Source organism: Melanerpes formicivorus, unplaced genomic scaffold (genome assembly GCF_026170545.1).
Source record: "Melanerpes formicivorus ecotype bairdi unplaced genomic scaffold, bMelFor1.0.p_v2 SCAF_61, whole genome shotgun sequence".
Lineage (NCBI taxonomy): Eukaryota > Metazoa > Chordata > Aves > Piciformes > Picidae > Melanerpes > Melanerpes formicivorus.
In genome coordinates, this window is record NW_027142413.1 from 4159667 (window position 1) to 4187331 (window position 27665).

Consider the following 27665-nt stretch of genomic DNA (forward strand, 5'->3'; position numbering starts at 1 on the left):
GGCTTGGGGGCGTGGCCACCCGCGGGGCAGCGCGGGGCTTTTGGGGGGGGGAGGGGGGCGTGTCCGGGCTTGGCCGGTGGGGCTCTGCGGGGGTGGCGGCTGCTGCCTCAACCGTACCCAGAGGCCCCGTGGGAGCTCAATGCTGCCACCCTGTGTGTAATGGCCGGCAGTGCAGCCGTGCCGCGGCGTGTGCCGCCCCGGGGGAGCTCAATGCTGCCACCCGGTGTGTAATGGCCGGCAGTGCAGCCGTGCCGCGGCGTATACCGCCCCGTGGGAGGTCAGTGCTCAACCCGGTGTGTAATGGCCGGCAGTGCAGCCGTGCCGCGGCGTATACCGCCCCGTGGGAGGTCAGTGCTCAACCCGGTGTGTAATGGCCGGCAGTGCAGCCGTGCCGCGGCGTGTGCCGCCCTGGGTGAGCTAATTTCTGCAGCCTAACTGCGCTGAATGCTCGAAAATTCTTAGGGGAAGAGCGGAGAGCTTGACTCGAGCGTCGCTATGGATCCGGCGCCTGCGCCCTAGCCCGGCTCTGCTCGCGCCAGGGGGGCAGCGTCCCGGTGGTCGCTATGGATACGGCGCCTGCGCCGCAGCGGGTCCGGTCCCGGTGTCGCTGCCGGCCCGGGACTCCCAGGTGTGTTCCTTCCGGCGTCTGAAGGTGGTCTGGGGCCATCGGCAGGGCTTTTGGGGGTGACGGAGGAGGTCTTGGGGACACCTAAAAGGGTCTGGGGATACGTAAAGTTCTCGTGGGGCCATCGGAAAGGGTCAAGGGTCGTGGGGAGGCAGCTGGGCACCTCCGACGGACCCTTTGGGAGGTCTCTGCAGGCTCCCGTGGGAGCTGGGGGTGTCTCGGGGTGGGTTTGGGTTTGGGTTTGTGCTGCAAACAGCGTTGATAATGACTTAGAGAAAGACACACAAGAGACTCAGTAAGTCTCTTGTATCGTGCTTCTATTCTGGCGCCTGACACAGGTAGGATCATTTCAAAAGAGCTGTGTGTCTTCAGAGAGGTTTGGGCAAACTTTTATACAAAAAGTTATCATGCAGGTGTCCTTTGTCTTATCCAAAAGAGCATCTTGTCCAAGACTAACAGAAGTGAATCACTGACAAATCCTGTTATTCCTTCTCTATCCAAAGGCTGTCTGCCAGCCCCTCTCCCCCTCCCTGCGTCCCAGCATTTCAGCTAACAAGCGGAAAATTCTTATCAACTCTGTGGTTCTGTTAATGAGACTTTTCTGTTCATCAGTTCCCCCCTTTCTCACAGCCAACAGTATATTCCTATACTATATTTTCTTAAGGCAAACTTTGGACCCAGGCTTTCTGAGCTATCTTTCCCATGCTGACACTTGTGGAAGGTACTCTCAGATGTAGTCACCCAGTCTGATGCCCCCCAAGTCCAATTCATTGAGGCTTCCCCAAATAAAGGGGTCCTCATTTGGCCTCGAGGAAGTTCAGTGCATATCCAACAGTTAGAGAGATTAGTTTGCAAAGCCAATTCTTGCCTAACGTGTAAGTACATATTGCCTTCCCATCCCTCAATTTCCTTGCTGTGCTGCAAAGATTTTGAGAGGAATTTCTAGGTATTAACTACAGCCAGGGCAATCCTTCAAGTGCCCTAGGAATGCAGTGAAAACCTTTTGGGAATTGTTCCTGCTCTGGTACTCCTCAAGCTATGAGGAGCTCTTCAGGGCAGCTCCAAGGTTAGGTTTGGATTCTCCTGGAGTCGCACACAGAACGAGTCTCACGATTCCAGTGGTCTCATTTCATAGCTGCATTTTCTTCTCTCTGCCTAGGTGACAGGACGACCTCACTAATCAAGAGAGATAGCCTGAGCTCTGCAGGAACCTTGAACCCAAGCAGCCAGTGCCTTCTGTGAGTACAAGCTGTCCTTGCTCAACGTGGAACTAGTTGAGAGCTGAAGCCAGACCACGCCATAATTCCCTCAGCTTCCTCTTCTGCAGATTAAACAGTCCCAGTTCCTTCAGCCACTCCTCCTAAGGCTTGTTATCCAGACCCCTCACCAGCTTTGTGGCCCTTCTCTGGACTCACTCTCTCACAAGGGGTGTCCTGGGGAACACCACTTGTGCCCGGCCGGCCACCGGCTGGGTTTAACTCTGTTCCCCACCGCTCTTGGGGCCCAGCCATCCATCCTGTTCTGCTGTCCAGCAGTCCCTTTGAAAAACAATCCATCTGAAAAAAGAAGTAGCAGAGAAGGAAAGTTGAAGCTGCAAGGATTGCAGTCCCCTCAGTTCTGGTTGTAGCCAGGTGGGGGTTGGTCTCTTCTCCCAGGCAAGCAGCGCCAGAACAAGAGGACACAGTCTCAAGCTGTGCCAGGGGAGGTTTAGGCTGAATGTTAGGAAGTGGTTTACAGCTTGGCCAAAGACTCTTCTGATCCCTGTCTTCTGGTCGTGACCAGCAGCGTGCACGGGTGGCCAAGAAGGCCACTGGCAACCTGGCCAATATCAGGAACAGTGTGGCCAGCAGGAGCAGGGAGGTCATTCTGCCCCTGCACTTGGCACTGGTTAGGGCACACCTTGAGTCCCGTGTCCAGTTCTGGGCCCCTCCGTTTAAGCAAGACGTTGAGTTGCTGGAAGGAGTCCGGAGAAGGGCAACAAAGCTGGGGAGGGGTTTGGAGCACAGGCCTGTGAGGAGAGGCTGAGGGAGCTGGGGTTGCTTAGCCTGGAGAAGAGGAGGCTCAGGGGAGACCTTCTTGCTCTCTGCAACTCCCTGAAGGGAGGTTGTAGCCAGGTGGGGGTTGGTCTCTTCTCCCAGGCAAGCAGCACCAGAACAAGAGGACACAGTCTCAAGCTGTGGCAGGGGAGGTTTAGGCTAGAGGTTAGGAAGAGGTTCTGCACAGAGAGAGTGATTGCCCATTGGAATGGGCTGCCCAGGGAGGTGGTGGAGTCACCATCTTTGGAGGTGTTCAGGAGGAGACTGGATAGGGTGCTTGGTTGCATGGTTTAGTTGATTAGGTGGTGTTGGATGATAGGTTGGACACGATGATCTTGAAGGTCTCTTCCAACCTGGTCCGGTCCATTCCATTCCATCACCATCTAATCAACTAAACCATGGCACTGAGTGCCTCATCCAGTCTCTTTCTAAACACTTCCAGTGATGGTGACTCCACCACCTCCCTGGGCAGCACATTCCAAAGGCCAATCTCTCTTTCAACCTGCTCTATTCTATTCTGTGAAGACCTTCTTCCTAACATCCAGGTTTAATTGGTGAGAGCAACAGACTTGGTTGCTGCCACCCGCTGCTAAGGGGTCTGAGTGGCCCCCAAATGGGGTTTGGAGGCAGGTAAAGGTTTCTTTTGGCATGTGAAGGGGTTTTGTGGGCATCTAGAAGGGGTGTGGAGCCCCCTGAAAGGGTCTGGGATAGTGTCAGGGGGTTCTGGGCTGGTCTACCAGCGGGTCTGGGGACATTAGAAGCGTCTGGGGGTACCTAAAACAGATCTGGGCGTATCAGATGGGGGGTTTGGGTGCATCCAAAGGGGTTTTGTGGGCATCTAAGTTGGGGAGTCTGGGGGGGTCCTGAAGGAGTTGGGGGGTTCTCCTCAAGCTATGAGCAGACACACAGACAGTTGTTAACGGACTTTCTTTGATCATTCCAGGACTGGTGTGCTGGGACTGGCAGGATCTTCCTGAGCTGTCCACGTACAGTTTCTGTCGACACTCTTCAGCTCGTACATCCGGTTTGCTGACAGAGGGTGTGGGGTTTGTGGGGCCCGGCAGCGAGACTTTTCCAAAGAGGAGCTCTTCAGGGCAGCTCCAAGGTTAGGTTTGGATTCTCCTGGAGTCTCACACAGAACGAGTCTCACGATTCCAGTGGTCTCATTTCATAGCTGCATTTTCTTCTCTCTGCCTAGGTGACAGGACGACCTCACTAATGAAGAGAGATAGCCTGAGCTCTGCAGGAACCTTGAACCCAAGCAGCCAGTGCCTTCTGTGAGTACAAGCTGTCCTTGCTCAACGTGGAAGTAGTTGAGAGCTGAAGCCAGACCATACCTTAATTCCCTCAGCTTCCTCTTCTGCAGATTAAACAGTCCCAGTTCCTTCAGCCACTCCTCCTAAGGCTTGTTATCCAGACCCCTCACCAGCTTTGTGGCCCTTCTCTGGACTCACTCTCTCACAAGGGGTGTCCTGGGGAACACCACTTGTGCCCGGCCGGCCACCGGCTGGGTTTAACTCTGTTCCCCACCGCTCTTGGGGCCCAGCCATCCATCCTGTTCTGCTGTCCAGCAGTCCCTTTGAAAAACAATCCATCTGAAAAAAGAAGTAGCAGAGAAGGAAAGCTGAAGCTGCAAGGATTGCAGTCCCCTCGGTTCTGGTTGTAGCCAGGTGGGGGTTGGTCTCTTCTCCCAGGCAAGCAGCACCAGAACAAGAGGACACAGTCTCAAGCTGTGCCAGGGGAGGTTTAGGCTGGATGTTAGGAAGAAGGTCTTCATAGAATAGAATAGAGCAGGTTGAAAGAGAGATTGGCCTTTGGAATGTGCTGCTCAGGGAGGTGGTGCCCAGGGAGTCACCATCACTGGAAGTGTTTAGAAAGAGACTGGATGAGGCACTCAGTGCCGTGGTTTAGTTGATTAGATGGTGTTGGAATGGAATGGAACGGAATAGAATAGAATAGACCAGACCGAGTTGGAAGAGACCTTCAAGATCATCGTGTCCAACCTATCATCCAACACCACCTAATCAACTAAACCAAGCAACCAGGCACCCTATCCAGTCTCCTCCTGAACACCTCCAAAGATGGTGACTCCACCACCACCCTGGGCAGCCCATTCCAATGGGCCATCACTCTCTCCGTGCAGAACCTCTTCCTAACCTCTAGCCAAAACCTCCCCTGGTGCAGCCTGAGACTGTGTCCTCTTGCTGGGCCCGGTGATGATCAAAGTTCTTTTCCAAGCTGCTTACTCCTGTTTGGTTTTATTCTCCTGCATGAATTGTCAGTTCAAAGCACTCGAGAGAAATGGTGTGATGGCTGTGCTGCCAAGCATCAGACTGGGGACCGAAAGACAACCTCCTGTGGATCGATGTACCGGGATATTCCAGGAACCTCTGTGCTGCCACAGACCTGGACTTAAACTCGTTCCAGATGCCGCGGTGTGTTCCGCATGACAATCGCACTCGGCACGTGAAGAGTGGCCAAGAGACTTCCCTTGTTTCCTTTGTGGAAGGCTTTTGTGTGTCCCCCGGCCCCGGGGGCCGTGTTCCTCTCGGGCAGGCTGAGGACGAGGCTGCCCTCGGCAGCAGGCGTGCCGCAAGCGGAGCGGCGAAGCTGTGTTCCTGGCAGTTCTCTCTCCGCCTGGATCAGGACGAAGGTGCCGGCCGACAAGGACTTGCACTGACACAGGGTCAGAGAGCTGAGAGCACCAAAGGGTTTAATTGGTGAGAGCAACAGACTTGGTTGCTGCCACCCGCTGCTAAGTGGCCCCCACATGGGGTTTGGAGGCAGGTAAAGGTTTCTTTTGGCGTGTGAAGGGGTTTTGTGGGCATCTAGAAGGGGTGTGGAGCCCCCTGAAAGGGTCTGGGATAGTGTCAGGGGGTTCTGGGCTGGTCCACCAGCGGGTCTGGGGACATTGGAAGCATCTGGGGGTACCTAAAGTGGAGCTGGGTGTTTCAGATGGGGGGTTTGGGTGCAACCAAAGGGGTTTTGTGGGCATCTAAGTTGGAGAATCTGTGGGGGTCCTGAAGGAGTTGGGGGGTTCTCAGTGAGGTTTTGGAGTCTCTATGGAGTCCCTGTTGTATCTTGGGTCTGCTGTGGGATTGGTAGTGACTGGGTGCTCCGGTTTTGGTGGCTCCAGGGCAGCAGGTACCCACAGGGCTGTGCCTTGCTTTATGTTCCCCAGCTGTGGGCCAAGCAGGAGCCCCAGGGGAAGGGAATTTCAGCATGTGGCGGGTGATAGTGGAGGCGACTTCCTGACAAAATGGCTTTGGGGGTTTGGTTAGGTCTTGTTTTTATGGTTGACTCACTCTTGCTTTCTTTCCTTTTTTTTCAGGGAGCTTAACTGCTTTGCCTGAGGACCAGTTGCAGATTTGTATTCGGCCTCAGCCACAAGCCCTGACACGGAGCGGGGTGCTTTGGTGTCAGAATGTGGAGCTGTTGGAAACCCAATTGCTCACTGAAAAAAAGAAAAGGAATAATTTGTCATAAACAAATCCCCACAGTTCCTGTAAGCTTTCGAGTTCCTACTTAATAATATAAAGCAGTTTGTGGTTTGGTTGGTTTGGTTTTTTTCTTGTTGTGCTGCAAAGATTTTGATAGGAATTTCTAGGTATTAACTACAGCCAGAGCAAGCCTCTACTTGCCCTGGGAACGCAGTGAAAACCTTTTGGGAATTGGTTCTGCTCTGTTACTCCTCAAGCTATGAGCAGACACACAGGCAGTTGTTAACAGAGTTTCTTTGTGCATTCCAGGTCTGGTGTGTTCAGACCGGCAGGATCTTCCTGGGCCATCCGATTACGGTTTCCGTTGACACTTTTCAGCCCTTACATCCGGTTTGCCGACAGAGGACGTTGGTTTGTGGGCCCTGGCAGCGACAGTTTTCCAAAGAGGAGCTCTAAGGCCAGCTGCAAGGTTAGGTTTGGATTCTCCTGGGGTGCCTGTGCTTGAAAGCCCCCCAGAGGCCGTGCAGAGTGGTGCTCGCAGTAGCTCTGTGCAAGTCTGCCGTGGGCTCAGGAGGCCAGTATCTAGAGAGAGGGAAGGACAGAGACACTTCTAAGACAGTTTTAAAGAAATAATTATGAGAAGAGGCAAATTAATTCTGGGGACTCATGTGATAGATCTGTTCAAGAGAAAAAAAAATGAAGGAGGTTTCTGACCATAACCAGGCTGACAAAGCACAGTAATGTGGTTTCCTATGGGATTCAACTCCTCCTGCATTGCACAGGACACTTCAACAGCTGTCCTGACAAGCTCTAAGTAATGAACTTAATCCACCCTGTGCGAGCAATGGGGCAAAAGATTACAAAATCCATGTATGCAGTTGAGATGTGTTACGTTGGGACGCCCAGGATACAGCTCATCAAGCTCTCCTAGTGTTTAGACGCAAGATGGAAGAAGGAAGGGGGAAGACAGAGCAGAAGGTCTATTTAAATATGAAACTCCTAGGCTGAAAGAAAAGAAAAACATTTTAAAGAGCACTCAGTGAGACTCTGTCACCAGCATAGCTAATCACAGAATCACTGAGTGTTAGGGGTTGGAAGGGACCCCAAAATAGCATCCGGTCCAACCCCTGTGCCAGTGCAGGATCACCTGGGGCGGGTTTTGAATGTCTCCAGAGACTCCACTAACTCTCTGGGCAGCCTGCTCCAGGGCTCTGGCACACACAGTGAAAAGGTTTTCCCTTCTGTTCCTGTGGAACTTCCTCCTTTTATTCGTCGGACGCAGCGAAGCCGCTGGGTCGTGTTGCTGCGGCAAGGTGACCCACCCTGTAGTTCAGGGCCTGGGTCTGTGCCTTCATGGCAGCCTGTTCCCTTGGCACCCTGTCAGCTTAACAGCCCTGTGCTCGGGGTCTGTGTGACGAGTTGTGGAGCCCTCCATCCCCCTTCTGTCCCCAGCAGCAGCCCAAGGTCCCTGTAAGCAGGGCTGGGGAGGCTGCTTTAGGCAGCTAACAGGAACCAACCTTGCCTGGCCCTTAGGGGGCTGAGGTCAGTCCCTGGGCTCCTGAAGAGGTGGTGTTGCGCTGCTGCCAGGAGGGCCGGCCCATAGGTGGGGCACGGGCCAGAGCCTGTGGCTCTCTGTGGGGCTTTTTGGGAGTGCTGCTGAGGCCTCACTCTGTCCTGTTGGCATCCTTTGTCAGGGTAGCCAGATCCTAGGCCTGATGTCTGTCGTTAGCTCAATCGCAGAATTTGCTCGTCTGCTGTTCCTGTCCGTAAATTTTTGCCAGTGCTTCTGTAATAAAAAGGTTTTTATTTCTCCTGTAACTTGCAAGCTGGTGACCTCCTTAGGAGCAGCACTGTGTTGTTCACAAAGTTCTTTGCTGTTGCAAAGCTGGGAGAAGTGTGAGGTTCAGCTGATGAAGTTTCTCTCTTTAGGGGTGTCTGCTCAGCCGTCCTCTTCCTGGATCTCGGAGCTTTGTCTCTCCCTGTTTGCGGTGCCCCGACAAGGACTTGTGCCGACACATCCTCGGGAAGCTGAAACCACCAAAGGGTTTAATGGGTGAGAGCAAAGCTCAGCTGTGTGCTGAAGCTGCAAACCTTGCCCAGAAGGCTGTCCCCGGCTCGGGGTGATAAAAAGAACAGGAGCGTAGCCGCTCGGCTGTCTTTCCTTCTGTGATGCCACAGCGGGGTGGGCGAGGATACAGCAGAGGAGCAGTGAGGGAGGGGTGAGGGCAGCCTCCCACAAAGGCTGCTTGCAGACCTGAAATGCCAAATGTTTGAAATGCCAGGACGTTCTTGGAGGGGAGGGAAAGCCCTGGGAAAGTGTAAGAGTGAGTGTGAGGTGTTCCAGCAGAGGAACAGCGGTGCTGCTTATTGAGAGATTGCAGAAGGGCAGTGATTTGTGTGCAGAAAGGCCTTGACGTGACCCCCCTCTGTTCTGTAGAAAGGCTTCTAGAGGAGAAAAGCACATCCTGAGCAGAGCCACGGGGGGGTGTGGGGTGTGGTTTGAAGCAGAAATAGCAACTGTCTCTCAATTAAAACAGTGGATTGTCTTTCGTGTGTGTGTGTGGTGTGCTGTTTTTTCATTGACTGGAAAAAGCTCTGCAGGGAGACCAGCTGATCTGCTCCCGAGGCACAGCAGCACCGGACCTGCTGAGCGCTGGGGGCCTGTTAAGGAGGGTCTGCTGTCATCTGAAGTGGGCTTGGGGGTATGAAAGGGGAATTTGGGGGCATGTGAAGGGTTCTGGGAGCATCTAGAGGTGTCTGGGGACCTCTGGAGGGGCTCCTGGGTCATGTCTGGAGGGTCACGGAGGAGTGGGGGGGTCTGTGCCTCAGTGTGGTTTCGGGGTCTCTGTGTCAGGTCCCCACAGCGTGTGGGTTGCTGTGTGGCACTGCTGGAGTCTCGGTGTCCCTAGCGCCCCTGGCTCTTCTGCTCACTGCTCCCACCTTGTGGGCACGGCCAGGTACTGCTTGCTGTCGCCTGCTGCCAAGGGTGTGAGTGGCCTCTGCAGGGAGGCGCAGAGAGGTATTCTGGGGCGTCTAGAGGGGCTTTGTGGGCATCGAGAGGTGTCTGGCGGCCTCTGGAGGGTCTCCGGGGGGGTCTCTGGAGGGTCCTGAAGCAGCTGAGGGGGCGGGGAGTGGTGGTGTTGTGTTAGAGGTCTCGGGGGGGTTCCAGGGTTTGGGGTCCCGCAGGATTGGGGTGGTCTCACCCCGGTATTGGGTGTCCTGCAGTCCCAGGGTCCCCCAGCCACATCTCCCCCGGCATCTCAAGGCGAGCTGCGAGCACCTCAAGGGCCTTAGAGGGTGAGAAAGGAGGGCTGGGGGCATGTAGACGGAAGTGAGGGCACCAAGACGGCACCGTCCTCCCCGTGACAGCGCCTGCCCTTCCCAAGATGGCGCCGCCCTACCCGTGACAGCGCCTGCCCTTCCCAAGATGGCGTCGATCTCCCCGTGACAGCGCCTGCCCTTTCCAAGATGGCGTCGATCTCCCCGTGACAGCGCCTGCCGTTTCCAAGATGGCGTCGCCCTCCCCGTGACAGCGCCTGCCCTTCCCAAGATGGCGCCGCCCTCGCCCCGTCGGCTCCGACCTAGCCAGCGTAATCCTCGTCCCCTCTGCTTTCTCCGCTCCGCATCAGCTCGGTGTGGACTCTGCTGCTCTCTGGAGTTGCTCTGTGCCTGCTGCAGGACTCTGCTATGGGTTTGAGGGTGGGCGGCAGCGAGGGGGGGGCCGAGAAACACCAGCGGCGGGGGGGGGGGGGTGGGTGTCGATTTGCCGCGGTCGGGAGCAGTCTACTCCCAGTTCACGAGCTGTTCTCCTGTCTCTCCCAGCTCTTGCAGGCTGACCCCAATGCCCTCAGACTCGCCCAGCGATCCCAGGGTGAACCCGGCAGCACCCAGACTCGCCCGGCGATCCCAGGGCGAACCCAGCAGCACCCAGACTCGCCCAGCGATCGTCACGTGATTAGGGGCCGCGCAAAGGAGGGGCGGGGAGCAGAGAAAGCGGCGGCGGCGCCCAGCCTCCAGCCACGCCCGCTGGAACATGCTTTCCAATTAGTACGCTACCTCTTAGGTTTCCAACCTGGGTATTCAAAGAACGCCGAGGAAAGTGGGGGCAGGTGCTTTTGCCAGGCAGCCTCCAATGAGCAGGCCCGGGGCAACGAGGAGGTGGCAGCAGCCAGCACATGCAGGCATTTCCTGGGGCTCAGTGAATGTTTAGAGCTCAGGGGCTCAGCCTGTGCTTCCGCTTCCTTTTCTTCAGCACAGGAGTTCGGTTTGGCTGTCCAGAGCCTTGCTCTGCACCCGAATGCCGTACCGAGCGTGAGGGAAAGATGAAGCAACACCCACGTAGGCACCCAGGGAAAAAGCGGAGGTTGTCTTAGGAGCCGGTTTGAGACAAAATTCACCCAACTCCTTCTGCGGTGGTGTACGGGAAAGAGTCGGTAGGGGAAGCCGCAGGACAGCCTGCAGCAAAGCTCAGGACTTGTTCCCTCGCCTCTGCCTTCTGCACGTCTCCTCGTCGGCCGCCTGTGAGCGAGACGCTTCACCAGCTGGCTTGTTTGAAATCAGCAAAGTTATGGCATGGAAGTTATCTGGTAGGAGTCGTTGCTAAACAGATGCAGTTGAAGCTTTGTATCTTCCGTTCTCTCTACTAGTTATTCTAATCTTGCCCTGTTGGTTTAGCCCATCAGTTTTCATGTTCTCTTCATCTATTAATAGCAGAAGAAAGGGCCCCTTGATTCCAGTATTTCTTGCTGTAGTTCAGAGGTAGAGTTGGCTTTCCCTCTGACCTTTTTTACTTTTACTTTGTGTTAAGTGGAACCCAAAACTGAATAGGATACTTTGTGTAAAGCTTGAGCAGCCCTTAACTTTCGAATTATTATACCGCATGCACTACTGCTTTGCAACATTCACAGGACTGTGGTGGTGTCAGATAGTTCACTTGCATTTAGTTCCTCAGGGCCCAGGCCTTCCTTTGGGCTGATGGTCTTGGCCAAAGCTGCAATGTTCAGTCCTTGCTGTGAAAGGCAGGAGGTGCTGGCTGGGCAGTTTGCTTTATTTTGTGCCTTTTTGGGGGCGACTCAAAGGGAGTGGGGGGATTGTGGGTGGGCTGGTTCTGCCACGTGGGGCAGGGGGCTGCTGCAGCAGAGGAGCAGGTGAGCGAGGGCTGGGGGCCCCCCCCTAAAGTGCTGAAAATTCTCCGAGGGGACCACACTATCTTTAAAAGTGTAAGTACTGGGGTGAGGCGAGGCGGAGGCAAACCTCTGGTTTGCAGCTGGAGAGGGAGGGCTTGGAGTGACTGGTGCGTAAGAAAGCTTTGGAAACGACCCCTGTCTGCCCTCTCTGCTTCTAAAAGGCTTTTAGCGTTGGAAAATAAAAGCCAGGTGGGGGCCCGGCTGCTGCCCACGCCCAGGGAGGTGCTCAGTGCTGCCACCCGGTGTGTAACGGCCGGCAGTGCAGCCGTGCCGCGGCGTGTGCCGCCCCGTGGGAGCTCAATGCTGCCACCCTGTGTGTAACGGCCGGCAGTGCAGCCGTGCCGCGGCGTGTGCCGCCCCGGGGGAGCTCAATGTTGCCATCCGGTGTGTAACGGCCGGCAGTGCTGGCGGAACGAACGTTTTTCTGACAGCTCTTGGAGGAACGTTTCTGTACAGGTGTTCCCCAGGGCTCCTCAGCTGCTCAGAACTCAACGTGTTGTCTTGGAGGGGAATAAAACCCATGGAACGCTGAGCGTGAGGTCACAACGCAGGCACCGCCCCCCCCAGCGTGGCACCGCCCCCCCAGCGTGGCACCGCCCCCCCAGCGTGGCACCGCCCCCCCAGCGTGGCACCGCCCCCCCAGCGTGGCACCGCCCCCCCAGCGTGGCACCGCCCCCCCAGCGTGGCACCGCCCCCCCAGCGTGGCACCGCCCCCCCAGCGTGGCACCGCCCCCCCAGCGTGGCACCGCCCCCCCAGCGTGGCACCGCCCCCCCAGCGTGGCACCGCCCCCCCAGCGTGGCACCGCCCCCCGCAGCGTGGCACCGCCCCCCCCAGCGTGGCACCGCCCCCCGCAGCGTGGCACCGCCCCCCGCAGCGTGGCACCGCCCCCCGCAGCGTGGCACCGCCCCCCGCAGCGTGGCACCGCCCCCCGCAGCGTGGCACCGCCCCCCGCAGCGTGGCACCGCCCCCCGCAGCGTGGCACCGCCCCCCGCAGCGTGGCACCGCCCCCCGCAGCGTGGCACCGCCCCCCGCAGCGTGGCACCGCCCCCCGCAGCGTGGCACCGCCCCCCGCAGCGTGGCACCGCCCCCCGCAGCGTGGCACCGCCCCCCGCAGCGTGGCACCGCCCCCCGCAGCGTGGCACCGCCCCCCGCAGCGTGGCACCGCCCCCCGCAGCGTGGCACCGCCCCCCGCAGCGTGGCACCGCCCCCCGCAGCGTGGCACCGCCCCCCGCAGCGTGGCACCGCCCCCCGCAGCGTGGCACCGCCCCCCGCAGCGTGGCACCGCCCCCCGCAGCGTGGCACCGCCCTCAACAACATGGCGCCAGATGCTTTAAAGTGGCTCAGTGCAGGGTTGTGGCTGGTAGAGGTTGCAGCTCTTCTGCTGTGTCCCAGGTCAGTGCCAGTCTCTGCTGCTTTGGGGGGTTTCTCTATAGCAGCCGCTGGAGCTGCGCGGGGCTTGGGGGGGTGGCCACCGGCGGGGCAGCGCGGGGCTTTTGGGGGGGGGGAGGGGGGCGTGTCCGGGCTTGGCCGGCGGGGCTCTGCGGGGGTGGCGGCTGCTGCCTCAACCGTACCCAGAGGCCCCGTGGGAGCTCAATGCTGCCACCCTGTGTGTAATGGCCGGCAGTGCAGCCGTGCCGCGGCGTGTGCCGCCCCGGGGGAGCTCAATGCTGCCACCCGGTGTGTAATGGCCGGCAGTGCAGCCGTGCCGCGGCGTATACCGCCCCGTGGGAGGTCAGTGCTCAACCCGGTGTGTAATGGCCGGCAGTGCAGCCGTGCCGCGGCGTGTGCCGCCCTGGGTGAGCTAATTTCTGCAGCCTAACTGCGCTGAATGCTCTAAAATTCTTAGGGGAAGAGCGGAGAGCGGAGAGCTTGACTCGAGCGTCGCTATGGATCCGGCGCCTGCGCCCCAGCCCGGCTCTGCTCGCGCCAGGGGGGCAGCGTCCCGGTGGTCGCTATGGATACGGCGCCTGCGCCGCAGCGGGTCCGGTCCCGGTGTCGCTGCCGGCCCGGGACTCCCAGGTGTGTTCCTTCCGGCGTCTGAAGGTGGTCTGGGGCCATCGGCAGGGCTTTTGGGGGTGACGGAGGAGGTCTTGGGGACACCTAAAAGGGTCTGGGGATACGTAAAGTTCTCGTGGGGCCATCGGAAAGGGTCAAGGGTCGTGGGGAGGCAGCTGGGCACCTCCGACGGACCCTTTGGGAGGTCTCTGCAGGCTCCCGTGGGAGCTGGGGGTGTCTCGGGGTGGGTTTGGGTTTGGGTTTGTGCTGCAAACAGCGTTGATAATGACTTAGAGAAAGACACACAAGAGACTCAGTAAGTCTCTTGTATCGTGCTTCTATTCTGGCGCCTGACACAGGTAGGATCATTTCAAAAGAGCTGTGTGTCTTCAGAGAGGTTTGGGCAAACTTTTATACAAAAAGTTATCTGTCTATAATGACAGAGGTCCAGATGCTGCCTATCTATACAAAGCTTATCTCTCTAAAAGAGCAGAAGTACACATATCATGCAGGTGTCCTTTGTCTTATCCAAAAGAGCATCTTGTCCAAGACTAACAGAAGTGAATCACTGACAAATCCTGTTATTCCTTCTCTATCCAAAGGCTGTCTGCCAACCCCTCTCCCCCTCCCTGCGTCCCAGCATTTCAGCTAACAAGCGGAAAATTCTTATCAACTCTGTGGTTCTGTTAATGAGACTTTTCTGTTCGTCAATTCCCCCCTTTCTCACAGCCAACAGTATATTCCTATACTATATTTTCTTAAGGCAAACTTTGGACCCAGGCTTTCTGAGCTATCTTTCCCATGCTGACACTTGTGGAAGTTACTCTCAGATGTAGTCACCCAGTCTGATGCCCCCCAAGTCCAATTCATTGAGGCTTCCCCAAATAAAGGGGTCCTCATTTGGCCTCGAGGAAGTTCAGTGCATATCCAACAGTTAGAGAGATTAGTTTGCAAAGCCAATTCTTGCCTAACGTGTAAGTACATATTGCCTTCCCATCCCTCAATTTCCTTGCTGTGCTGCAAAGATTTTGATAGGAATTTCTAGGTATTAACTACAGCCAGGGCAATCCTTCAAGTGCCCTAGGAATGCAGTGAAAACCTTTTGGGAATTGTTCCTGCTCTGGTACTCCTCAAGCTATGAGGAGCTCTTCAGGGCAGCTCCAAGGTTAGGTTTGGATTCTCCTGGAGTCTCACACAGAACGAGTCTCACGATTCCAGTGGTCTAATTTCATAGCTGCATTTTCTTCTCTCTGCCTAGGTGACAGGACGACCTCACTAATGAAGAGAGATAGCCTGAGCTCTGCAGGAACCTTGAACCCAAGCAGCCAGTGCCTTCTGTGAGTACAAGCTGTCCTTGCTCAACGTGGAACTAGTTGAGAGCTGAAGCCAGACCACGCCATAATTCCCTCAGCTTCCTCTTCTGCAGATTAAACAGTCCCAGTTCCTTCAGCCACTCCTCCTAAGGCTTGTTATCCAGACCCCTCACCAGCTTTGTGGCCCTTCTCTGGACTCACTCTCTCACAAGGGGTGTCCTGGGGAACACCACTTGTGCCCGGCCGGCCACCGGCTGGGTTTAACTCTGTTCCCCACCGCTCTTGGGGCCCAGCCATCCATCCTGTTCTGCTGTCCAGCAGTCCCTTTGAAAAACAATCCATCTGAAAAAAGAAGTAGCAGAGAAGGAAAGTTGAAGCTGCAAGGATTGCAGTCCCCTCAGTTCTGGTTGTAGCCAGGTGGGGGTTGGTCTCTTCTCCCAGGCAAGCAGCACCAGAACAAGAGGTCACAGTCTCAAGCTGTGCCAGGGGAGGTTTAGGCTGAATGTTAGGAAGAGGTTTACAGCTTGGCCGAAGACTCTTCTGATCCCTGTCTTCTGGTCATGACCAGCAGCGTGCACGGGTGGCCAAGAAGGCCACTGGCAACCTGGCCAATATCAGGAACAGTGTGGCCAGCAGGAGCAGGGAGGTCATTCTGCCCCTGCACTTGGCACTGGTTAGGGCACACCTTGAGTCCCGTGTCCAGTTCTGGGCCCCTCCGTTTAAGCAAGACGTTGAGTTGCTGGAAGGAGTCCGGAGAAGGGCAACAAAGCTGGGGAGGGGTTTGGAGCACAGGCCTGTGAGGAGAGGCTGAGGGAGCTGGGGTTGCTTAGCCTGGAGAAAGGAGGCTCAGGGGAGACCTTCTTGCTCTCTGCAACTCCCTGAAGGGAGGTTGTAGCCAGGTGGGGGTTGGTCTCTTCTTCCAGGCAAGCAGCACCAGAACAAGAGGACACAGTCTCAAGCTGTGGCAGGGGAGGTTTAGGCTAGAGGTTAGGAAGAGGTTCTGCACAGAGAGAGTGATTGCCCATTGGAGTGGGCTGCCCAGGGAGGTGGTGGAGTCACCATCTTTGGAGGTGTTCAGGAGGAGACTGGATAGGGTGCTTGGTTGCATGGTTTAGTTGATTAGGTGGTGTTGGATGATAGGTTGGACACGATGATCTTGAAGGTCTCTTCCAACCTGGTCCGGTCCATTCCATTCCAACACCATCTAATCAACTAAACCATGGCACTGAGTGCCTCATCCAGTCTCTTTCTAAACACTTCCAGTGATGGTGACTCCACCACCTCCCTGGGCAGCACATTCCAAAGGCCAATCTCTCTTTCAACCTGCTCTATTCTATTCTATGAAGACCTTCTTCCTAACATCCAGGTTTAATTGGTGAGAGCAACAGACTTGGTTGCTGCCACCCGCTGCTAAGGGGTCTGAGTGGCCCCCAAATGGGGTTTGGAGGCAGGTAAAGGTTTCTTTTGGCATGTGAAGGGGTTTTGTGGGCATCTAGAAGGGGTGTGGAGCCCCCTGAAAGGGTCTGGGATAGTGTCAGGGGGTTCTGGGCTGGTCTACCAGCGGGTCTGGGGACATTAGAAGCGTCTGGGGGTACCTAAAACAGATCTGGGCGTATCAGATGGGGGGTTTGGGTGCATCCAAAGGGGTTTTGTGGGCATCTAAGTTGGGGAGTCTGGGGGGGTCCTGAAGGAGTTGGGGGGTTCTCCTCAAGCTATGAGCAGACACACAGACAGTTGTTAACGGACTTTCTTTGATCATTCCAGGTCTGGTGTGCTGGGACTGGCAGGACCTTCCTGAGCTGTCCACGTACAGTTTCTGTCGACACTCTTCAGCTCGTACATCCGGTTTGCTGACAGAGGGTGTGGGGTTTGTGGGGCCCGGCAGCGAGACTTTTCCAAAGAGGAGCTCTTCAGGGCAGCTCCAAGGTTAGGTTTGGATTCTCCTGGAGTCGCACACAGAACGAGTCTCACGATTCCAGTGGTCTCATTTCATAGCTGCATTTTCTTCTCTCTGCCTAGGTGACAGGACGACCTCACTAATGAAGAGAGATAGCCTGAGCTCTGCAGGAACCTTGAACCCAAGCAGCCAGTGCCTTCTGTGAGTACAAGCTGTCCTTGCTCAACGTGGAACTAGTTGAGAGCTGAAGCCAGACCACGCCATAATTCCCTCAGCTTCCTCTTCTGCAGATTAAACAGTCCCAGTTCCTTCAGCCACTCCTCCTAAGGCTTGTTATCCAGACCCCTCACCAGCTTTGTGGCCCTTCTCTGGACTCACTCTCTCACAAGGGGTGTCCTGGGGAACACCACTTGTGCCCGGCCGGCCACCGGCTGGGTTTAACTCTGTTCCCCACCGCTCTTGGGGCCCAGCCATCCATCCTGTTCTGCTGTCCAGCAGTCCCTTTGAAAAACAATCCATCTGAAAAAAGAAGTAGCAGAGAAGGAAAGCTGAAGCTGCAAGGATTGCAGTCCCCTCAGTTCTGGTTGTAGCCAGGTGGGGGTTGGTCTCTTCTCCCAGGCAAGCAGCACCAGAACAAGAGGACACAGTCTCAAGCTGTGCCAGGGGAGGTTTAGGCTGGATGTTAGGAAGAAGGTCTTCATAGAATAGAATAGAGCAGGTTGAAAGAGAGATTGGCCTTTGGAATGTGCTGCTCAGGGAGGTGGTGCCCAGGGAGTCACCATCACTGGAAGTGTTTAGAAAGAGACTGGATGAGGCACTCAGTGCCGTGGTTTAGTTGATTAGATGGTGTTGGAATGGAATGGAACGGAATAGAATAGAATAGACTAGACTGGGTTGGAAGAGACCTTCAAGATCATCGTGTCCAACCTATCATCCAACACCACCTAATCAACTAAACCAAGCAACCAGGCACCCTATCCAGTCTCCTCCTGAACACCTCCAAAGATGGTGACTCCACCACCACCCTGGGCAGCCCATTCCAATGGGCCATCACTCTCTCCGTGCAGAACCTCTTCCTAACCTCTAGCCTAAACCTCCCCTGGTGCAGCCTGAGACTGTGTCCTCTTGCTGGGCCTGGTGATGATCAAAGTTCTTTTCCAAGCTGCTTACTCCTGTTTGGTTTTATTCTCCTGCATGAATTGTCAGTTCAAAGCACTCGAGAGAAATGGTGTGATGGCTGTGCTGCCAAGCATCAGACTGGGGACCGAAAGACAACCTCCTGTGGATCGATGTACCGGGATATTCCAGGAACCTCTGTGCTGCCACAGACCTGGACTTAAACTCGTTCCAGATGCCGCGGTGTGTTCCGCATGACAATCGCACTCGGCACGTGAAGAGTGGCCAAGAGACTTCCCTTGTTTCCTTTGTGGAAGGCTTTTGTGTGTCCCCCGGCCCCGGGGGCCGTGTTCCTCTCGGGCAGGCTGCGGACGAGGCTGCCCTCGGCAGCAGGCGTGCCGCAAGCGGAGCGGCGAAGCTGTGTTCCTGGCAGTTCTCTCTCCGCCTGGATCAGGACGAAGGTGCCGGCCGACAAGGACTTGCACTGACACAGGGTCAGAGAGCTGAGAGCACCAAAGGGTTTAATTGGTGAGAGCAACAGACTTGGTTGCTGCCACCCGCTGCTAAGTGGCCCCCACATGGGGTTTGGAGGCAGGTAAAGGTTTCTTTTGGCGTGTGAAGGGGTTTTGTGGGCATCTAGAAGGGGTGTGGAGCCCCCTGAAAGGGTCTGGGATAGTGTCAGGGGGTTCTGGGCTGGTCCACCAGCGGGTCTGGGGACATTGGAAGCATCTGGGGGTACCTAAAGTGGAGCTGGGTGTTTCAGATGGGGGGTTTGGGTGCAACCAAAGGGGTTTTGTGGGCATCTAAGTTGGAGAATCTGTGGGGGTCCTGAAGGAGTTGGGGGGTTCTCAGTGAGGTTTTGGAGTCTCTATGGAGTCCCTGTTGTATCTTGGGTCTGCTGTGGGATTGGTAGTGACTGGGTGCTCCGGTTTTGGTGGCTCCAGGGCAGCAGGTACCCACAGGGCTGTGCCTTGCTTTATGTTCCCCAGCTGTGGGCCAAGCAGGAGCCCCAGGGGAAGGGAATTTCAGCATGTGGCGGGTGATAGTGGAGGCGACTTCCTGACAAAATGGCTTTGGGGGTTTGGTTAGGTCTTGTTTTTATGGTTGACTCACTCTTGCTTTCTTTCCTTTTTTTTCAGGGAGCTTAACTGCTTTGCCTGAGGACCAGTTGCAGATTTGTATTCGGCCTCAGCCACAAGCCCTGACACGGAGCGGGGTGCTTTGGTGTCAGAATGTGGAGCTGTTGGAAACCCAATTGCTCACTGAAAAAAAGAAAAGGAATAATTTGTCATAAACAAATCCCCACAGTTCCTGTAAGCTTTCGAGTTCCTACTTAATAATATAAAGCAGTTTGTGGTTTGGTTGGTTTGGTTTTTTTCTTGTTGTGCTGCAAAGATTTTGATAGGAATTTCTAGGTATTAACTACAGCCAGAGCAAGCCTCTACTTGCCCTGGGAACGCAGTGAAAACCTTTTGGGAATTGGTTCTGCTCTGTTACTCCTCAAGCTATGAGCAGACACACAGGCAGTTGTTAACAGAGTTTCTTTGTGCATTCCAGGTCTGGTGTGTTCAGACCGGCAGGATCTTCCTGGGCCATCCGATTACGGTTTCCGTTGACACTTTTCAGCCCTTACATCCGGTTTGCCGACAGAGGACGTTGGTTTGTGGGCCCTGGCAGCGACAGTTTTCCAAAGAGGAGCTCTAAGGCCAGCTGCAAGGTTAGGTTTGGATTCTCCTGGGGTGCCTGTGCTTGAAAGCCCCCCAGAGGCCGTGCAGAGTGGTGCTCGCAGTAGCTCTGTGCAAGTCTGCCGTGGGCTCAGGAGGCCAGTATCTAGAGAGAGGGAAGGACAGAGACACTTCTAAGACAGTTTTAAAGAAATAATTATGAGAAGAGGCAAATTAATTCTGGGGACTCATGTGATAGATCTGTTCAAGAGAAAAAAAAATGAAGGAGGTTTCTGACCATAACCAGGCTGACAAAGCACAGTAATGTGGTTTCCTATGGGATTCAACTCCTCCTGCATTGCACAGGACACTTCAACAGCTGTCCTGACAAGCTCTAAGTAATGAACTTAATCCACCCTGTGCGAGCAATGGGGCAAAAGATTACAAAATCCATGTATGCAGTTGAGATGTGTTACGTTGGGACGGCCAGGATACACCTCATCAAGCTCTCCTAGTGTTTAGACGCAAGATGGAAGAAGGAAGGGGGAAGACAGAGCAGAAGGTCTATTTAAATATGAAACTCCTAGGCTGAAAGAAAAGAAAAACATTTTAAAGAGCACTCAGTGAGACTCTGTCACCAGCATAGCTAATCACAGAATCACTGAGTGTTAGGGGTTGGAAGGGACCCCAAAATAGCATCCGGTCCAACCCCTGTGCCAGTGCAGGATCACCTGGGGCGGGTTTTGAATGTCTCCAGAGACTCCACTGACTCTCTGGGCAGCCTGCTCCAGGGCTCTGGCACACACAGTGAAAAGGTTTTCCCTTCTGTTCCTGTGGAACTTCCTCCTTTTATTCGTCGGACGCAGCGAAGCCGCTGGGTCGTGTTGCTGCGGCAAGGTGACCCACCCTGTAGTTCAGGGCCTGGGTCTGTGCCTTCATGGCAGCCTGTTCCCTTGGCACCCTGTCAGCTTAACAGCCCTGTGCTCGGGGTCTGTGTGACGAGTTGTGGAGCCCTCCATCCCCCTTCTGTCCCCAGCAGCAGCCCAAGGTCCCTGTAAGCAGGGCTGGGGAGGCTGCTTTAGGCAGCTAACAGGAACCAACCTTGCCTGGCCCTTAGGGGGCTGAGGTCAGTCCCTGGGCTCCTGAAGAGGTGGTGTTGCGCTGCTGCCAGGAGGGCCGGCCCGTAGGTGGGGCACGGGCCAGAGCCTGTGGCTCTCTGTGGGGCTTTTTGGGAGTGCTGCTGAGGCCTCACTCTGTCCTGTTGGCATCCTTTGTCAGGGTAGCCAGATCCTAGGCCTGATGTCTGTCGTTAGCTCAATCGCAGAATTTGCTCGTCTGCTGTTCCTGTCCGTAAATTTTTGCCAGTGCTTCTGTAATAAAAAGGTTTTTATTTCTCCTGTAACTTGCAAGCTGGTGACCTCCTTAGGAGCAGCACTGTGTTGTTCACAAAGTTCTTTGCTGTTGCAAAGCTGGGAGAAGTGTGAGGTTCAGCTGATGAAGTTTCTCTCTTTAGGGGTGTCTGCTCAGCCGTCCTCTTCCTGGATCTCGGAGCTTTGTCTCTCCCTGTTTGCGGTGCCCCGACAAGGACTTGTGCCGACACATCCTCGGGAAGCTGAAACCACCAAAGGGTTTAATGGGTGAGAGCAAAGCTCAGCTGTGTGCTGAAGCTGCAAACCTTGCCCAGAAGGCTGTCCCCGGCTCGGGGTGATAAAAAGAACAGGAGCGTAGCCGCTCGGCTGTCTTTCCTTCTGTGATGCCACAGCGGGGTGGGCGAGGATACAGCAGAGGAGCAGTGAGGGAGGGGTGAGGGCAGCCTCCCACAAAGGCTGCTTGCAGACCTGAAATGCCAAATGTTTGAAATGCCAGGACGTTCTTGGAGGGGAGGGAAAGCCCCGGGCAAGTGTAAGAGTGAGTGTGAGGTGTTCCAGCAGAGGAACAGCGGTGCTGCTTATTGAGAGATTGCAGAAGGGCAGTGATTTGTGTGCAGAAAGGCCTTGACGTGACCCCCCTCTGTTCTGTAGAAAGGCTTCTAGAGGAGAAAAGCACATCCTGAGCAGAGCCACGGGGGGGTGTGGGGTGTGGTTTGAAGCAGAAATAGCAACTGTCTCTCAATTAAAACAGTGGATTGTCTTTCGTGTGTGTGTGTGGTGTGCTGTTTTTTCATTGACTGGAAAAAGCTCTGCAGGGAGACCAGCTGATCTGCTCCCGAGGCACAGCAGCACCGGACCTGCTGAGCGCTGGGGGCCTGTTAAGGAGGGTCTGCTGTCATCTGAAGTGGGCTTGGGGGTATGAAAGGGGAATTTGGGGGCATGTGAAGGGTTCTGGGAGCATCTAGAGGTGTCTGGGGACCTCTGGAGGGGCTCCTGGGTCATGTCTGGAGGGTCACGGAGGAGTGGGGGGGTCTGTGCCTCAGTGTGGTTTCGGGGTCTCTGTGTCAGGTCCCCACAGCGTGTGGGTTGCTGTGTGGCACTGCTGGAGTCTCGGTGTCCCTAGCGCCCCTGGCTCTTCTGCTCACTGCTCCCACCTTGTGGGCACGGCCAGGTACTGCTTGCTGTCGCCTGCTGCCAAGGGTGTGAGTGGCCTCTGCAGGGAGGCGCAGAGAGGTATTCTGGGGCGTCTAGAGGGGCTTTGTGGGCATCGAGAGGTGTCTGGCGGCCTCTGGAGGGTCTCCGGGGGGGTCTCTGGAGGGTCCTGAAGCAGCTGAGGGGGCGGGGAGTGGTGGTGTTGTGTTAGAGGTCTCGGGGGGGTTCCAGGGTTTGGGGTCCTGCAGGATTGGGGTGGTCTCACCCCGGTATTGGGTGTCCTGCAGTCCCAGGGTCCCCCAGCCACATCTCCCCCGGCATCTCAAGGCGAGCTGCGAGCACCTCAAGGGCCTTAGAGGGTGAGAAAGGAGGGCTGGGGGCATGTAGACGGAAGTGAGGGCACCAAGACGGCACCGTCCTCCCCGTGACAGCGCCTGCCCTTCCCAAGATGGCGCCGCCCTACCCGTGACAGCGCCTGCCCTTCCCAAGATGGCGTCGATCTCCCCGTGACAGCGCCTGCCCTTTCCAAGATGGCGTCGATCTCCCCGTGACAGCGCCTGCCGTTTCCAAGATGGCGTCGCCCTCCCCGTGACAGCGCCTGCCCTTCCCAAGATGGCGCCGCCCTCGCCCCGTCGGCTCCGACCTAGCCAGCGTAATCCTCGTCCCCTCTGCTTTCTCCGCTCCGCATCAGCTCGGTGTGGACTCTGCTGCTCTCTGGAGTTGCTCTGTGCCTGCTGCAGGACTCTGCTATGGGTTTGAGGGTGGGCGGCAGCGAGGGGGGGGCCGAGAAACACCAGCGGCGGGGGGGGGGGGGTGGGTGTCGATTTGCCGCGGTCGGGAGCAGTCTACTCCCAGTTCACGAGCTGTTCTCCTGTCTCTCCCAGCTCTTGCAGGCTGACCCCAATGCCCTCAGACTCGCCCAGCGATCCCAGGGTGAACCCGGCAGCACCCAGACTCGCCCGGCGATCCCAGGGCGAACCCAGCAGCACCCAGACTCGCCCAGCGATCGTCACGTGATTAGGGGCCGCGCAAAGGAGGGGCGGGGAGCAGAGAAAGCGGCGGCGGCGCCCAGCCTCCAGCCACGCCCGCTGGAACATGCTTTCCAATTAGTACGCTACCTCTTAGGTTTCCAACCTGGGTATTCAAAGAACGCCGAGGAAAGTGGGGGCAGGTGCTTTTGCCAGGCAGCCTCCAATGAGCAGGCCCGGGGCAACGAGGAGGTGGCAGCAGCCAGCACATGCAGGCATTTCCTGGGGCTCAGTGAATGTTTAGAGCTCAGGGGCTCAGCCTGTGCTTCCGCTTCCTTTTCTTCAGCACAGGAGTTCGGTTTGGCTGTCCAGAGCCTTGCTCTGCACCCGAATGCCGTACCGAGCGTGAGGGAAAGATGAAGCAACACCCACGTAGGCACCCAGGGAAAAAGCGGAGGTTGTCTTAGGAGCCGGTTTGAGACAAAATTCACCCAACTCCTTCTGCGGTGGTGTACGGGAAAGAGTCGGTAGGGGAAGCCGCAGGACAGCCTGCAGCAAAGCTCAGGACTTGTTCCCTCGCCTCTGCCTTCTGCACGTCTCCTCGTCGGCCGCCTGTGAGCGAGACGCTTCACCAGCTGGCTTGTTTGAAATCAGCAAAGTTATGGCATGGAAGTTATCTGGTAGGAGTCGTTGCTAAACAGATGCAGTTGAAGCTTTGTATCTTCCGTTCTCTCTACTAGTTATTCTAATCTTGCCCTGTTGGTTTAGCCCATCAGTTTTCATGTTCTCTTCATCTATTAATAGCAGAAGAAAGGGCCCCTTGATTCCAGTATTTCTTGCTGTAGTTCAGAGGTAGAGTTGGCTTTCCCTCTGACCTTTTTTACTTTTACTTTGTGTTAAGTGGAACCCAAAACTGAATAGGATACTTTGTGTAAAGCTTGAGCAGCCCTTAACTTTCGAATTATTATACCGCATGCACTACTGCTTTGCAACATTCACAGGACTGTGGTGGTGTCAGATAGTTCACTTGCATTTAGTTCCTCAGGGCCCAGGCCTTCCTTTGGGCTGATGGTCTTGGCCAAAGCTGCAATGTTCAGTCCTTGCTGTGAAAGGCAGGAGGTGCTGGCTGGGCAGTTTGCTTTATTTTGTGCCTTTTTGGGGGCGACTCAAAGGGAGTGGGGGGATTGTGGGTGGGCTGGTTCTGCCACGTGGGGCAGGGGGCTGCTGCAGCAGAGGAGCAGGTGAGCGAGGGCTGGGGGCCCCCCCCCTAAAGTGCTGAAAATTCTCCGAGGGGACCACACTATCTTTAAAAGTGTAAGTACTGGGGTGAGGCGAGGCGGAGGCAAACCTCTGGTTTGCAGCTGGAGAGGGAGGGCTTGGAGTGACTGGTGCGTAAGAAAGCTTTGGAAACGACCCCTGTCTGCCCTCTCTGCTTCTAAAAGGCTTTTAGCGTTGGAAAATAAAAGCCAGGTGGGGGCCCGGCTGCTGCCCACGCCCAGGGAGGTGCTCAGTGCTGCCACCCGGTGTGTAACGGCCGGCAGTGCAGCCGTGCCGCGGCGTGTGCCGCCCCGTGGGAGCTCAATGCTGCCACCCTGTGTGTAACGGCCGGCAGTGCAGCCGTGCCGCGGCGTGTGCCGCCCCGGGGGAGCTCAATGTTGCCATCCGGTGTGTAACGGCCGGCAGTGCTGGCGGAACGAACGTTTTTCTGACAGCTCTTGGAGGAACGTTTCTGTACAGGTGTTCCCCAGGGCTCCTCAGCTGCTCAGAACTCAACGTGTTGTCTTGGAGGGGAATAAAACCCATGGAACGCTGAGCGTGAGGTCACAACGCAGGCACCGCCCCCCCCAGCGTGGCACCGCCCCCCCAGCGTGGCACCGCCCCCCCAGCGTGGCACCGCCCCCCCAGCGTGGCACCGCCCCCCCAGCGTGGCACCGCCCCCCCAGCGTGGCACCGCCCCCCCAGCGTGGCACCGCCCCCCCAGCGTGGCACCGCCCCCCCAGCGTGGCACCGCCCCCCCAGCGTGGCACCGCCCCCCCAGCGTGGCACCGCCCCCCCAGCGTGGCACCGCCCCCCCAGCGTGGCACCGCCCCCCGCAGCGTGGCACCGCCCCCCCCAGCGTGGCACCGCCCCCCGCAGCGTGGCACCGCCCCCCGCAGCGTGGCACCGCCCCCCGCAGCGTGGCACCGCCCCCCGCAGCGTGGCACCGCCCCCCCGCAGCGTGGCACCGCCCCCCGCAGCGTGGCACCGCCCCCCGCAGCGTGGCACCGCCCCCCGCAGCGTGGCACCGCCCCCCGCAGCGTGGCACCGCCCCCCGCAGCGTGGCACCGCCCCCCGCAGCGTGGCACCGCCCCCCGCAGCGTGGCACCGCCCCCCGCAGCGTGGCACCGCCCCCCGCAGCGTGGCACCGCCCCCCGCAGCGTGGCACCGCCCCCCGCAGCGTGGCACCGCCCCCCGCAGCGTGGCACCGCCCCCCGCAGCGTGGCACCGCCCCCCGCAGCGTGGCACCGCCCCCCGCAGCGTGGCACCGCCCCCCGCAGCGTGGCACCGCCCCCCCCAGCGTGGCACCGCCCCCCGCAGCGTGGCACCGCCCCCCGCAGCGTGGCACCGCCCTCAACAACATGGCGCCAGATGCTTTAAAGTGGCTCAGTGCAGGGTTGTGGCTGGTAGAGGTTGCAGCTCTTCTGCTGTGTCCCAGGTCAGTGCCAGTCTCTGCTGCTTTGGGGGGTTTCTCTATAGCAGCCGCTGGAGCTGCGCGGGGCTTGGGGGGGTGGCCACCGGCGGGGCAGCGCGGGGCTTTTGGGGGGGGGAGGGGGGCGTGTCCGGGCTTGGCCGGCGGGGCTCTGCGGGGGTGGCGGCTGCTGCCTCAACCGTACCCAGAGGCCCCGTGGGAGCTCAATGCTGCCACCCTGTGTGTAATGGCCGGCAGTGCAGCCGTGCCGCGGCGTGTGCCGCCCCGGGGGAGCTCAATGCTGCCACCCGGTGTGTAATGGCCGGCAGTGCAGCCGTGCCGCGGCGTATACCGCCCCGGGGGAGCTCAGTGCTCAACCCGGTGTGTAATGGCCGGCAGTGCAGCCGTGCCGCGGCGTATACCGCCCCGTGGGAGGTCAGTGCTCAACCCGGTGTGTAATGGCCGGCAGTGCAGCCGTGCCGCGGCGTGTGCCGCCCTGGGTGAGCTAATTTCTGCAGCCTAACTGCGCTGAATGCTCTAAAATTCTTAGGGGAAGAGCGGAGAGCGGAGAGCTTGACTCGAGCGTCGCTATGGATCCGGCGCCTGCGCCCCAGCCCGGCTCTGCTCGCGCCAGGGGGGCAGCGTCCCGGTGGTCGCTATGGATACGGCGCCTGCGCCGCAGCGGGTCCGGTCCCGGTGTCGCTGCCGGCCCGGGACTCCCAGGTGTGTTCCTTCCGGCGTCTGAAGGTGGTCTGGGGCCATCGGCAGGGCTTTTGGGGGTGACGGAGGAGGTCTTGGGGACACCTAAAAGGGTCTGGGGATACGTAAAGTTCTCGTGGGGCCATCGGAAAGGGTCAAGGGTCGTGGGGAGGCAGCTGGGCACCTCCGACGGACCCTTTGGGAGGTCTCTGCAGGCTCCCGTGGGAGCTGGGGGTGTCTCGGGGTGGGTTTGGGTTTGGGTTTGTGCTGCAAACAGCGTTGATAATGACTTAGAGAAAGACACACAAGAGACTCAGTAAGTCTCTTGTATCGTGCTTCTATTCTGGCGCCTGACACAGGTAGGATCATTTCAAAAGAGCTGTGTGTCTTCAGAGAGGTTTGGGCAAACTTTTATACAAAAAGTTATCTGTCTATAATGACAGAGGTCCAGATGCTGCCTATCTATACAAAGCTTATCTCTCTAAAAGAGCAGAAGTACACATATCATGCAGGTGTCCTTTGTCTTATCCAAAAGAGCATCTTGTCCAAGACTAACAGAAGTGAATCACTGACAAATCCTGTTATTCCTTCTCTATCCAAAGGCTGTCTGCCAACCCCTCTCCCCCTCCCTGCGTCCCAGCATTTCAGCTAACAAGCGGAAAATTCTTATCAACTCTGTGGTTCTGTTAATGAGACTTTTCTGTTCATCAGTTCCCCCCTTTCTCACAGCCAACAGTATATTCCTATACTATATTTTCTTAAGGCAAACTTTGGACCCAGGCTTTCTGAGCTATCTTTCCCATGCTGACACTTGTGGAAGTTACTCTCAGATGTAGTCACCCAGTCTGATGCCCCCCAAGTCCAATTCATTGAGGCTTCCCCAAATAAAGGGGTCCTCATTTGGCCTCGAGGAAGTTCAGTGCATATCCAACAGTTAGAGAGATTAGTTTGCAAAGCCAATTCTTGCCTAACGTGTAAGTACATATTGCCTTCCCATCCCTCAATTTCCTTGCTGTGCTGCAAAGATTTTGATAGGAATTTCTAGGTATTAACTACAGCCAGGGCAATCCTTCAAGTGCCCTAGGAATGCAGTGAAAACCTTTTGGGAATTGTTCCTGCTCTGGTACTCCTCAAGCTATGAGGAGCTCTTCAGGGCAGCTCCAAGGTTAGGTTTGGATTCTCCTGGAGTCTCACACAGAACGAGTCTCACGATTCCAGTGGTCTAATTTCATAGCTGCATTTTCTTCTCTCTGCCTAGGTGACAGGACGACCTCACTAATGAAGAGAGATAGCCTGAGCTCTGCAGGAACCTTGAACCCAAGCAGCCAGTGCCTTCTGTGAGTACAAGCTGTCCTTGCTCAACGTGGAACTAGTTGAGAGCTGAAGCCAGACCACGCCATAATTCCCTCAGCTTCCTCTTCTGCAGATTAAACAGTCCCAGTTCCTTCAGCCACTCCTCCTAAGGCTTGTTATCCAGACCCCTCACCAGCTTTGTGGCCCTTCTCTGGACTCACTCTCTCACAAGGGGTGTCCTG

The 27665-nt window shown here is 56.9% G+C and overlaps 3 long non-coding RNA genes across 3 annotated transcripts; all 3 read left to right on the forward strand.

The window, feature by feature from the left end:
* Window positions 1-3638: 3638 nt before the first annotated feature.
* On the forward strand, window positions 3639-5158 carry LOC137453098 (uncharacterized). The gene is made up of 3 exons (XR_010990255.1): window positions 3639-3766; window positions 3860-3938; window positions 4944-5158. It is a non-coding gene; the product is annotated as an uncharacterized lncRNA (long non-coding RNA).
* An 84-nt stretch (window positions 5159-5242) lies between these two features.
* On the forward strand, window positions 5243-8647 carry LOC137453097 (uncharacterized). Its single transcript, XR_010990254.1, has 4 exons — window positions 5243-5448; window positions 5993-6166; window positions 6411-6570; window positions 8031-8647. It is a non-coding gene; the product is annotated as an uncharacterized lncRNA (long non-coding RNA).
* A 7762-nt stretch (window positions 8648-16409) lies between these two features.
* LOC137453099 (uncharacterized) lies at window positions 16410-21390 on the forward strand. Its single transcript, XR_010990256.1, has 6 exons — window positions 16410-16522; window positions 16616-16694; window positions 17700-18204; window positions 18749-18922; window positions 19167-19326; window positions 20787-21390. It is a non-coding gene; the product is annotated as an uncharacterized lncRNA (long non-coding RNA).
* The last annotated feature ends 6275 nt before the right edge of the window (window positions 21391-27665 follow it).